Raw genomic sequence first — 12,985 nt, forward strand, 5'->3', positions numbered from 1 at the left:
CTCCAGCTTACCAGGATTGACGTTAACTACTGAAAGCATACATGCTGCCACTCTTTAGATTCAAAAGCCCATAAACATTCATGGATCCCTCGAGTATCACACACCCCTTCTGCCCACCTGATACCCCAGCCTGGATACCTGGATATCAACCTCATACCCACTCCATGGGTCTCCAGCTTGCCAGCCAGTCCTGCTTTTACTTTGCTAGCAAAAAGATGCAGGTAGTCATACACCCATCTCACAGACACCCGTGGCAAGTGTTCTGATTTTGGCTGGGATAGCTAATTTTCTTCATAGAGGCTCATTTGATGCTGCATTTTGGACTTCTGGTGACACTAGTAGTGATGACACACTGACATCTTGGTTGCTGCTGAGCAGTGCTCTCACAGAGCCAAGGACATTTCTGCTTCTCATGCTGCCTTGTTGTTGAGCTGGCTAGGGGTGTACCGAGACCTGGGGGGGACACAGCTGGGAGACCTAACCCAAAGCTGCCCATACGCATCATGCAATAAGATCTGGAACAAAGAAGGATGAATGGGGGACTTTCGGAGTGATGGCGTTTGTCTTCCCAAGAAACCGTAACACACGACGAGCCCTGCTTTCCTGGACGTGGCTGAACACCTGCCTGCTGATGGGAGGCAGGGAAGGAATTCCTTGGTTTGCTTTGCTTGCAAGCAGCTTTTGCTTTACCAGTTAAACTGCCTTTATCTCAACCCACAAGATTTTGCACTTCTACCTTTCTGATTCTTTTCCTATCCCACTATAGGGCAGTGAGTGAGCAGCTGTGTGGTATTCAGCTGCCTGCCTGGGTTAAACCGCAACAAGAGGCAAAAAAAGCCTCCAGTCATGGAATTTTGCTTAATTTAATTTAGTGGCAACTAACAAACCTTTAATTACTGATTCTAGTACTGAGGAATAAAGATAACACATAGGGAAAACACTTTAGTCTCACTCTGGATGTTTCCCCTTCCCACTTTTCAGTTTCCAATCCCCCTGCCAGATGTCACATTCAGTCCCTTTGGTGAGGCAGCAGGAAGTGCAGGAGATGGGGGTCAATGCATAGGGGTTCCTTTTCTTTTTTCAGCTCTTTTGCTTCTTATTCATCATTGGTTCTTCAATGGGCCATAGTGCCTTACAGGTACACCTTCTCCTTTTGTGTCCTCACTCCTAATCAAGCAACTCCTCTTGTACACCTTCCGTTTCCTCAGGTGTCTCTCCCATTCTGCTCTGGTGTTTCCTCACCCTTCTTGGATATCTTTTCTGCTCTTGCACTTCTCTTGCTCTGCTCCAGCAACACTGCTTGTCCCTGCTTGGGCATCTTTCTTCCAGCATCTCTCCTGCCTCTGCTTGGGTGTCTCCCCTTGTGCCTGGCAACTACTGCCCTTTCTTAAATATTTTCAGAGAGGTGTCCTGTGCTCCTCTGATTGGTTCTAGTTTCGGTGTGTGGTGGATCCATTTTGTACATTGCTCAGCTGGCTGGAAGCAGCTATGACCAGCACAGGGCAATCTGTGACTTTCTCCTATAGAGTCACTCCTACAAAGCCTGCCGATTTTGCCCAATATAGCGCCCCACACTTGCGGACCCCAAGTACAGTACAAGCCCTCTGTTCATCTCATAGGCCTGCCCAGACACTGGACCACCTATCTACTGACAAGTCCTCAGTTTGCTTGAGATCTGCCAGCAGATTACACATACCACCCCTGCCACACACACCAGGTCTAGGAAAGACAAACGCTCCTCTTCTGTAGCTGGCACCTGGTACATGGGCTGTGACCTGCAGCTGCTGAGACACTCACTCATTTCACTCACCTCAGTCCCCCACAGTAGCTGGCGCTTGGAACACATGCCAGACCCAGTGGTGGAACTTGAGATCCTTACCTGCTCTGGCTAGCCCTGAGACTCCCCCTCACTCCAGCTGCTAGAAACAAAGCCCGGGGGTGCCTACACTCCCAGTTTGACTCACTTGTTGGCCCCAAATTCACTCATGCTGGTCCCCACAGTAGCTGCCATTCCAGACACAAAGTCTTTGAGATCTGTGAAGATGCTCCCAAGAGATGGGCCCTCTAGCTACTCACACTGAGACAACCACTTTCTCCCGTGGCCGACACCACAGTCCAGGGATGGCTGCACCCCCGGGTCTGACTCCAGTTGCTGGTATACACTCACGTCAGTCTTGCCAGTTTGTGGCACCTATTCTTTAGAGAACTCACACATAGGGTAGAGAGATTACACAGAAAGTTAAGAACAGATTTAATAGAAAGATAGGATAGACTGTGACAATCAGGCACAGGTCTCAGCCAGAAAAACGTACTGACCAGCTACTGTGTGCATGCAAGTGACCTTTTTCATACCCTCTTCTGTCTACCCTCTCACTTTGCTTCTCTCCCCCCCCCAAACATTTCCTAGTAAGTTTTGCATAATTCCACAAGCCTCCTCAAATATTCCAAACCCTGATGTTCCTCTTATTTCCACCTTATTATCAATTACCAAGTCCAGGGAAATCCTCTCCAAAGTTATGCCCGTAGTTTCTTAATGGCTCATCATTGAGTGACTGCAGACATTTGGTCTTTGTCTCCATTATCCCTTGAACTAGCAGTTTGTGTCTTTGTGGTTTGGTTTAGCACATTGCCTATTTCGTTGTTATCCCCTTTGCACCGAAAATATCCTTGACAGGATAATCTTAATCAAGGAGAGGTGCGCTCTCACCTTTTGTGTACACTTATATTTCCTACTTTTCCTAACTATTTATGTGGAATTTTCCTTATTGACTATATACGTCCCTTATTAGCCTTTACGTTCTTCAGAAACCTCACTGAGAGTATTTTCAAAAGACTTAAGGACAATGCACTGACAGGCCTGCTCTTATTCACATGATTCTTCGAAGAATTCTAACCCTAATAGAACAAGGGCACAACAGACAATAGAATAAGAACATAATAGACCTGTGGGGCACTGTTTGCCTCTGCAGAAGACATTCTGACTCCTTCTCTGCAATGGCATACTTATGACACAAACAGGACACTAATTCTTTGAACAAAAGACAGGATGCAACTAATTACAACTTTGTGTACGATTTATGATGTTAAATACACCAGCACAGAAAGATGGCTGCAGTACTTGATAGAAGCATTCACTGAGAATTAAATGTGAAGGATTTATAGACAGCCTGACAGAAGGTATTACAGACAGCAATTCTCTCTTATCGTATTGCAGGCAATGTTGGTCACATCTCAAGAAAGTATACGGCATAATTAATAAAGATACAAATATAAGAAAACCAGCTATGAAATAATTATCTTATGAAGAGGAACTGAACAAAGATTATTTTTTTTTTCAGGAAAAAAAAAGGGCTGTACACTTTTTGAGGAGAAAAGTGTACAGATTTAAGACTACTACTGAGACAAAACTAGGAGTACATTACCTTGTTACAGAAGATCTAGGTGACCACCAAAAAAACAGGGGGCAATAAAATCAAAATCAACATAAGCTTTTTCATGCAGCATATAGTTAGCCTATGGCACTTGCCAAGAGACATTAAAGATGTATAAATGCGTCAGTTACATATGGAGCATCCAGTTTTCTTGACCCTAAGACCACACAGCAAAAGCTTTACATGCCATATAGCCAGAAGACACACACCACCACATACTTTAGAGGATGACTGAGAGAGGAAGTAGCCAGTAGTCCACAGAAAAGCTGTAACAGCAGATGTCTCATATGTTCCACCACACTCAGTTGGGACCCAACATGTAATACTGGAGACCTAGTGTTGGCATTCCTGGCAGTCCCTGCTTGTTTGTTTCCAAAAAGCAAAGCCCACAGAACAAAAGCCAAACTCTACTGAGAACTAACACAAACCTTCTGTGAGGGGCAGCTTATTGCTTAGCACTAATCATGAGATATTTGAAAGACTGTTCTAGGGAGGTGGCAGCGTATTGGACTATTTTTTTTAATAAGCACTATGAAATATCAATAACGTCCCCAATCTGCTGTCACAAAGCAAAGAGCAAGTGTCAGCTGGGAAATGTAGTTAAAAGCAAAGGTACCTCCACAGGGAAGGATTAGTCAGACAATATTCATCAGTGTCATTCAGCATATGGGAAATTAATACAAAATCACCTCTAGTAAACTGAAGTGTAGGACAGATCTATTGTATCAAGACCTAAAAAACATCTTATTAAGACAGATTCATTCAAATAATATGTGTACTGAAATGCAAGGAACAATCTAAGAACAAAGGATAAAGAACATCCCCCTAAAGCAAGAGATTTTATCTTGAAAAGCAGAAACTCTGAACCGGAAGTAGGGACCACAGTGGGAAAACAACTCAAACCGAATTACCTATCCTACTGTGGCAAAGAGAGACAGAGAAACTCTTGGATTTATGAAGAGAAGAAACTAAGGAGAGAGGGATGATTTTCTCCACATGCCTTTGCCACTAGAGAAGTCCATGTGGGAACACTGGGTAAAGTAGTGTCAAGCACAATTCACAGAAAAGTTGAAACAATCCAGAGGTCTGAAACATGTTGACCATGAAAGTCTTAAATAATGCAACATGTTTAATGAACTAAACACAATGTTTTGAGTTGACACCATTGTGCTGTTTAAGTACATTCAGTGTAAGTACAAACACACTCACGAAATTTCAGGTACTGAAGGACTTTTAATTTATATAGGGAAGGTAAAAAAAAAAAAAAAAGAACAAGAACAAGAACCGGCGGCCAAAAGCTGTCACCATACAAACTATGCTACTGTCCTGGTTTCAGTTAGGACAGAGTTAATTTTCCTCCTAGTAGCTAGTAGGGTGCTGTGTTTTGGCTTAGGATGAGAAGAGTGCTGATAACATGCTGATGTTTTAATTGTTGCAGAGCAGTGCTTACACCAAGCCAAGGACTTTTCAGCTCCTCACTCTGTCCTGCCAGGAGGCAGGCTGGGGGTGCAGCAAGAGCTGGGAGGGGACAGCCCCAGAGCAGCTGACCCAAACTGGCCACAGGGGTATTCCATCCCATCTGGGGTCATGCTAAACAATATATAGGGGTGGCTAGCCAGCGTGGGGGGCCGGACTGCTCAGGGATAGGCTGGGCATCGGTCAGCGGGTGGTGAGCAATTGCATTGTGCATCACTTATTTGTACACATTATTAGTAGTAGTACTATTATTATTATTGTCATTATTATTTTCCTGACTTAATAAACTGTCTTTATCTCAACTCACAGGCTTCACTTACCCGTTTCTCTCCCCTGTCCCAGAGAGGGAGGGGGGAGGGTGAGCGAACAGCTGTGTGGTGTTTAGCTGCCAGCCAGGTTAAACCACAACACCTACAAAGCATTGCCACATAGTACATTCCAGCTAGGAGCACAGCAAAATAAAATAAAATAAAATTGACATTCCTCTCAGACAATTACAATGGCACTCTCTTCTACATAAGCACAACTGGCACTGCTGGAACCTGCACCCCTTGCCTGTAGGACAGACAGAATATAACAGACATCACTAACAGAATACTTACAGAATCAAAGAAAAGTGGTTAGTGTAGTGTGTTTACATGGCAAGGTTTTGGTAGTGGGGGGCTGCAGGGGTGGCCTCTGTGAGGAGAAAGCAGAAGCTGCCCCATGTTAGGTAAGGAACAGTTCCAGATAGCTCCAAAGGGACCCGCTGCTGCCCAGAGCTGGGCCAATGAGCAATGTTGTTTGCCCCTGGGAAAGCAGAGAAAGGGAAAAAACTGCTGCACAACTGCAGCTGGGTGAGAGAGCCCTGCAGACACCAAGGTCAGTGAAGGGGGACAGGAGGTGCTCCAGGCACACAGCAGCAGTTCCCCTGCGGCCTGTGCAGGGAGAGGCCCCTGATGGAGCAGGCTGTCCCCCTGCACCCATGGGTCCCACACGGAGCAGATCTCCATGCTGCAGCCCCCCCATGGGTGGAGGAGCCCCCGGTGGAGCAGCTGGATGTGGCCTGGAGGAGGCTGCAGCCCATGGAGAGCCCCCACAGGAGCAGGCCCCGGGCCGGAGCTGCAGCCCGTGGAGAGGAGCCCACATGGAGCAGGGGGCTGGGGGGAGCTGCTGCCCACCCGTGGGGGACCCGTGCTGGAGCAGTTTGCTCCTGGGGGATGGACCCCGTGGGACTGAGCTGTGTAGGAGCAGTGCTTGAGGAGCTGCTGCCTGTGGGCAGCCCCCACAGGCTCAGTTTGGGAAGGATGGCATCCCGTGGGAGGGACCCCACAGGGAGCAGGAGCAGGTGAAGGAGTGGCAGAGACAAAGCATCAGGGACTGACCACAGCCCCACTCTTCACAAGAGCAACTCAGGCTGTCAATTCACGAAAATCAAGCAAACCCCAGTTGATGACCTCTGAGTAACACTTCCTGAACAAGACCTACTAGCCACTATCTATGTTACAAACATGTTATGGATAACACAACAATAATTCTGTAAGCCAGAAGAAAAAGTATGAAAGTTGCAGTTATTTGCCTGTTTCTATGCACTTCTGACATTTCTGTATAAATTAAAAACCTGAATAATTCCTGTGGTATAGTGCCAGAACTCTCAATGCTGTATATTTTTAAGTCAGAACCATTCAATTCCTCCAATCCCACCCTTCCAGAAAAGCTAAGTTGCTTGAATGCTATTCAATTTAAGGGGAGATCAGCACATTCCAGGCGTTAACTCAAGTACTCTGGAAACCACTGTGGCAATATCACACTGGAAGAGAAGTGAGCTCCAAGTGATTAAGAGTACTGAAGTTTAAAGTTAACACCTTATCTTTAATTGAGATTAAGATCAATTAAAAGAGTTTTAATACATACACTCTTCTGATTTCAGACAGGGTTGTGGAGCAAGCTGTCTGCAGAAAGTCAGACTGAATTAGCAGGTATACTCTGCATTAACTTTAATATCAATGGCTTCTAACAAGTTAGTCATCATAGAGGACACAGCATTTGACAGTTACTGGAAGGGAAACAAATGGAATGGTGAATCAGAGCTGAAAAGGAAATAAACTTTCCTAGGCATTAGTTAGAAAAAGCATTTTGCCATATTTGCTGTCCTGCATTCAATAGGTACCCTGAACCAACACCATCCACAAGTACAAACACGAGTAAGAAAATCAAAAATGAGCTTCCTCTGATTAACAGATTATTATTCTCATTGCCTTTACTTACAATTTATTTTGTCAAGGCCCTGCAGTCACACACCTTTTTTTCTGGTCCCCCCTCCACCAAGTATCCTCATCCTTCTGTAATTTGGAGCCTGAATGACAGGAATTATCAAACTGCCTTCCTAAAAGGCATACCGTTAACCAGCAACAGCTGTAAACTGGATTCGAGTGCCCACTACCTTTAAGAAAAGGCCAAAGTGAATGGTCTTATAGTCATCCTTGTATTCAGAATCCAAGAGAACATTCAGTTGAACAGAAAAGGACAGAATAGTAACAGAAAACATAATCACAGAAAAGTAAATGCATTGAAAATAAAGCTAGACAAGTCTAGACCAGGAAAATGGAACAATTCCTTCCAGTGCAGATAACTTAACATTGAAAAAGCAGACATAATAATTTGTATGATTTTCTAAGACTATTTAGCCCAAACTACTGATTCCAATTGACTGGAAAAACATTCAGTATCTGCCTTGTTTTCCTGTTGTTTTTTTTTTTTTTTCACGTATCTAGTACTATTCAGAGACAGGATGCTTTGGTGTGACTCAGTGCAACACAGTTCTTAGGTTCATGTAAGTCATGATCAGTAAACTACTAACAGTAACTCTCTGTACCAGACTTTCCTTAGCTCAGCCAACAGATAAAAAGCCATGTCCAAAGTCCATAACTATGCTGCGGCAGACTAAGCAATATGGTTGTCAACAGGCCAAACAAGATGGCAATAACAAACATAATTTATCTTAAAATCAGAAAGTTATACGTTAGTCTACTTGTTTCCAATGCAAAATAGGTTTTGTTTTACTAGTAGGCACTCTACCGATGAAATGACCTGTCCAGGCTATAAAAGGCAAAAAGGCACCGATCCAGCTGTAGGAAAGCGAAAGTCCCTTACAGATGTATTGTGCATTGGCTGAGGAAAAGATAGGTGAATGAAGCTGGTTATTTACTAGTGGAAGCAACAAGAGGATTGGAACTAATGGTAGAAAGTAGACTGGAGAGTCAGATCTGAGTACCTTATCACAGAGATGACCAGTGCATATCCAGCAACAGCAGGCACTAGAGAAGCCTAACAGCTGGTAAGAGCTAACCAAGCTAATTTAAATCTCTGTAAAACACAGGGCAACCCTATAAATCAATAACCATCTGACATGAACTAATCACATTTACTTGTAGCTACTTGGGTAATAAGCCACCTGAGAGAATATCTGCTACTTCATCTTCTTCATTCTTTCCTCTATTAGGCCTGCTCTTAGCAACTGCATTCTCTAATATTACTTGATCTGAACCAGTCTACTCTGCCTAATCATCTGCCTCCCTGACAGCAGTAGTAGAAACTATCAGAAAAGAAGTTGACTAATAAAAGGACCAGATGAGATCAATAGCAGCTAGAAGGCAATTAAGAACTTATTTCACAAAATAACATTTTCCAGATGTCCAAATATTTTCCAGTATCAATATAAGTCACATTCTTCCCACCTAGAACAGGTCACTTTTCAAAGGGCTAAAACCTACCTGTACCCAACTAGGTAGATGATGAACACCTGGAGTCACCTCTGTATAGACCAAGAGTGAACAGCAAACTTATCCAACAGGATGGGGCACGAAACCAGATATTATGTCATGATGAATTAGCAGAAGATATTCTAAACGACCTGAAGCAGGAACAGCTTTAAGACAGCAGGCCGAAGATGCATTTGGATCCAGCTCTGAAAAAAGAAAATACATACGGAGTGAGAGAGAAGCAATATATAATAAAAATAGAACTTCCTAGAACAGACCAACCCATGAGACACTTCAAAGACAGCACAACTCAAAGAAAGAGAAAGAGAGAGAGAAAGATCAAGAAAGGAAAGATGCAACAGACAGCAATTAAGGACTTCCCGGCAGACAACTGCAGACAGGTGTACATCCATGTTGCCAGTAAGGTACTTTTGCCCAGGCACTAGGCCACATTTACAAGCTATTCAACTTTCAGACTGAAGCCAGCTTATATTTGGGAAGGTGGGAGAAAATATGGAAGTACAACACTTGCCTATAATCTGTCAACATGTTGAGGCTTACTTTAGTAAGAACCACAGAACGGTTAAGACTGGAAGAGATCCCTGCAATTTGTCTAGTCTAAACGAGAAGCAAGGGTACTTTCTCACATGGATGTTCTCAATTACATTTCTGCCCTATGACATCCCTGGCAACCTTGGGAAAGAAGGCCAGCTCAGGAACTTCAACCAAGTCAGCTTGCTTTCACTCTTAAAAAATTGTATCTTTAATGGCTGTCAGACTACCATAGCATCTCAGCAGGCACTATCAGCTGCCTTGGTAGGCTGGCGAGAGTGTTGTAGAGTAGGATAACTAATGATCCCACAGATCCAGGGTACAGTCAGGCAGCTTCAGTGGCTACATATTCATGACAGGTCCCTGAGCAGGTGAGCTGAGGTAAGAAGGAAAAGACAGCTGCTCCTTGGGAAGAGCTGAGCCAGCTGTACCTGTCCATACAGAACAGTGCTCTTTTTGACATCTCTTCACTGTAGGTGATGAAGGACAGAAGCATTACAGCAGAACAGATGTGAACACCAGCACTCACAGCATTCATGGGTGTAAGCCCACACCTACTGATACAGTTAGGAGCAGCTGTTCAAAGAACAGATAGGCAAGAAAGGGAAATACAAGCATCACAATGCCAGGCTAGGCAGTGCTGGTCAGCATAAGAGCAAACAGCTCCATTAGGGACTGTAACAAGGCTCTCAGTTCAGCAAGGCCAAAACAGGGGCAGAAAGATTATGGTGAATTCTACTTAGAATAGAGACAAAGATAAGGAAGGATAGAGTCTCAGAAAGCAGCGGCTGAGTTAGAACACAGCAATGGAAGCAGTGCAAAGAAGAAGGGCTGGGCCAGGAGAGCAAAGTGAGACAGTACATGAGGTACAGAAAGGAAAATCACTGCAGCACTGCAGAAAAGGAGGAAACCAAAGGCTGACAATGCCACGAATCTCACCCTCACCCTGCCTGAGGAGCAGGGCCAGGCTGGGAGTTTCTTCCCCACAGCCAGAAAGCAGGAGATTCTGCCAGGGAAGAAGGGCTGGTTTCTCATGGTGGTGTCCCTATGGTGAACAATAGGTTGTTGATTGTTCCTGAGGCAGCACCAAGGAACTGGTTATTTTCTGAAGCAGCACGACTCCTCCGGATGTGCAGTGCTATTAAGTTGGTGTCTCCAAGAAGCGCAGTGCTGACAATACCAGGTCACAGCCTGGATGAGGGCTAGTGCTTGGAAATGACCTAATCTCCTAGCAAAGTAAGCAGCACAGAGCAGCAGCTTCCAAAAAACCAAAAGTCTCTCCAGCAGGAATTGGCAAAGAGGATCTCTCTCCTTAGGTGGGTGTCTGTGCTTCTCAAAGGGGAGGTAAGGAGAATCAAAGAAGCTCTTGCTCCCCACCATCCTGAGGAAAGCCAGCAAAGTAGATGTTGCATCGCAGTTTGGCTGTTGGTCTCTTCTGGAAGGAAGTTCAGGGAGCATGGGCCTTCCTGGAGTGTCAATCTGCATAAGGTAGGAGATTATGAAAATCACCAGTCACCCCAGGTTATGTGCCAGAAGTCTCCACTTCCAATGAGTGTTTTCCATTCAAGGGCAGAGGTTAGTTTCACTCAAAAAATGATTTAAAAGTGTTAGTGGGAGACCAGTTCCAGGGGTAGATGCACACAGGGTCCTCCTCCACAGGTCACGCTGAGAGGGGAAATGGAAGAGAGTTCAGGACCCAGGGCACAGGAGGGAGGGAGAAAGCGGCAACCTCCAGCAGCAGGTGGTGCCAAAGTGGGAGTCAAGGAGATGCGGGCCATACAGAGCAGCGGTCAGATTTGGGTCAGCTTGTTTTCAGTAAGTACCTGGGACTACGTGTTACCCTCTGAAAGAAAACTGGGGCCAGCTCAAAGGCAGCACGACAAATAACTCCTTTTTTATTTGAGCGTGTCTCCCGCACGCAGAAGGCTGGATGCTCACGGAGCGCTGCAGACACCCGTCAGCTGGCTGCGAGGCAGCGCTGGGGCACAGCGTGTCCCCGGGGCCAGGGTCTGGGGAAGGGGACCCTCTGCTCCACAGGACCCCCCCACGGCGGCCTGGGCGGGCGCTCGTCTCTCCGATGGGAGGACCAGACCGCGCGCAGGAAAAAGCTCCCGAGGGGGCTCGCAGCCCGCGTTTGGGGGCGGCAGACGAGCGCGGGGCTCCCCCTCTCCACCTGCTTTCCCCGCCGCGATCTGACCGGCTCCCTCCGACACGGCGAAGCCGCCGCAGCCCGTTCCGGGGGTGTGGGGGGCGCGCGACAAGAAAACCGCTGGGGGCCAGGCCGGCGGCGACGCCGAGCCCAAGCCCGAGCTCGAGCGCGACGAGCAGGGGCAGCGCGGCGGAGCCGAGCGGGGGCGGCGGAGCGGCGCGGAGGGGGCACGGGCGGGCGGCGCGGTCCGCTCCCTCGGGGGCGGCGAGGGCTCCGCCGGTCCCCCCCCGCCGGCAGCGTCCCGCAGGCAGCGCCAGCGCCCGGGGTCCGCGCCCGGCGCCGGGGTGCCGCCGGCGGGGGGCAGCGGCCGGGCGGAGGCGTCCCGCAGCCGGAGCTCCCGCGGGCGCCCGGGGCGGGGTGGAGGCGGGCGGATGGCCGGGGCGAGGGGCGGCGGGGCCGGGGGCGAGGCGCTCACCGTCCCGTCCACGCTCCTCCTCCCCGCCGCGCCGCTCTCCCGCTCGCGCCGGGGCCGCCGCTCCAGCACCGGGCGCGGGGCGCCTGCGCGGCGCTGCGGAGAGCGGCGCAGGGACCGTCTGCAAAGTGCGCGGCAAGCGCCCCCCGCGCAGGGCCGGCAGCGCGGCACCGGGGCCGCCTGCACGGGGCTGGGACCGGGCCGGGGACGGGGACGGGGCCGGTGCGGGAGCGGCCGCTCCCCCTGCCCGGCCGCGCTCCGGCCTTTCGCGTGTTAGCGCCGCTTCGGCTGCGGGGGGCCGGCGGCTCCGCGGTCCCCGCGACCGCTTCGAACCCTCCGGGGGGGGGGGGCGCGGAGCTCCTCCTGCAGACGGGCGGGGACAGCGGCCGCGCTGCTCCCGGCCCCGGGGCGCCGCCGGCCCCGCAGCCGCCGGACAGCGCTCCGGCGAGGGGCAGCCTCGGGAAACGGCCGGGCAGCTGCGGGCCCGCGGCCACGGCCCCCGCCGCCCCTCGCTCCCCAGCACGCCCGTCGCTCCCCGCCCCAGCCCCGCCGCCACCGCCCCCCCCTCCCGCAGCCCCCGTCCCGCAGCCCCCCTCTCACCGCCGCCGCAGCGCCCCTCGCTCACCGCCTGGGCGCCCCTCGCTCCCACAGCGCCACCCGCTCGCCGCCACCCGCTCGCCGCCGCAGCGCCCCTCGCCCCGCCGCAGCCCCCTCGCCGCCGCAGCCGGCCCCGCCGCCGCGGCTCTCGCGCGCACCACAGCGCCTCCGCCCGCCGCCACCCGGCCCGGCAGCGGCGGCAGCGGCCCCGCCGCCGGCCGCGCTCCCTCCGCTCCCGGCCGTGGGGCGGCTCGGGCTCCGCCGCAGAGCCGGCCCCGGGCCGCCCGCCCTGCTCCGGCCACCCGGCGGCCGCGCCGCTCGCCGCCCGCTCCGCCCACCCGCACCCACCCGGCGGCGGGGCCGGGGCCGGGGCGGGCAGCGCCGGGAGGGGAGCGAGGGCCGCGGGGCAGGGCCGGGGGCCGCCGGGTCCGGAGAGGTCCCCGGGGGTGCGCTCAGCGCTTCTGCCCCGTGCCGAGCGAGGGTGGCCGCGGGCACCGCCAGGGCACCGAGCGACCGGCGCGCGGCGAGAGATTCGGGACTGGTATTGCCCAAAGTAGCCGTGCTTTAA

At 50.3% G+C, this 12,985-nt stretch overlaps 1 protein-coding gene across 2 annotated transcripts in view; it reads right to left on the reverse strand.

Annotated features, from left to right (window-relative positions):
- Positions 1 to 10,557, reverse strand: part of SMARCD3 (SWI/SNF related BAF chromatin remodeling complex subunit D3) — a 98,649-nt gene extending 88,092 nt beyond the window's left edge. Inside the window, exons 1-2 of one of the 2 annotated variants that reach the window (XM_084281403.1) lie at positions 10,145 to 10,557; positions 8,660 to 8,853 (exon numbers count right to left, since the gene is read on the reverse strand). The gene's annotated coding sequence lies outside the window, so the exon portion shown is untranslated. Of the gene's footprint in view, positions 1 to 8,659; positions 8,854 to 10,138 lie in introns of both variants that reach the window. The other variant, XM_084281404.1, reaches the window with a different exon arrangement.
- Positions 10,558 to 12,985: the final 2,428 nt, after the last annotated feature.

Source organism: Netta rufina (genome assembly GCF_964035555.1).
Source record: "Netta rufina genome assembly, chromosome: 2".
Lineage (NCBI taxonomy): Eukaryota > Metazoa > Chordata > Aves > Anseriformes > Anatidae > Netta > Netta rufina.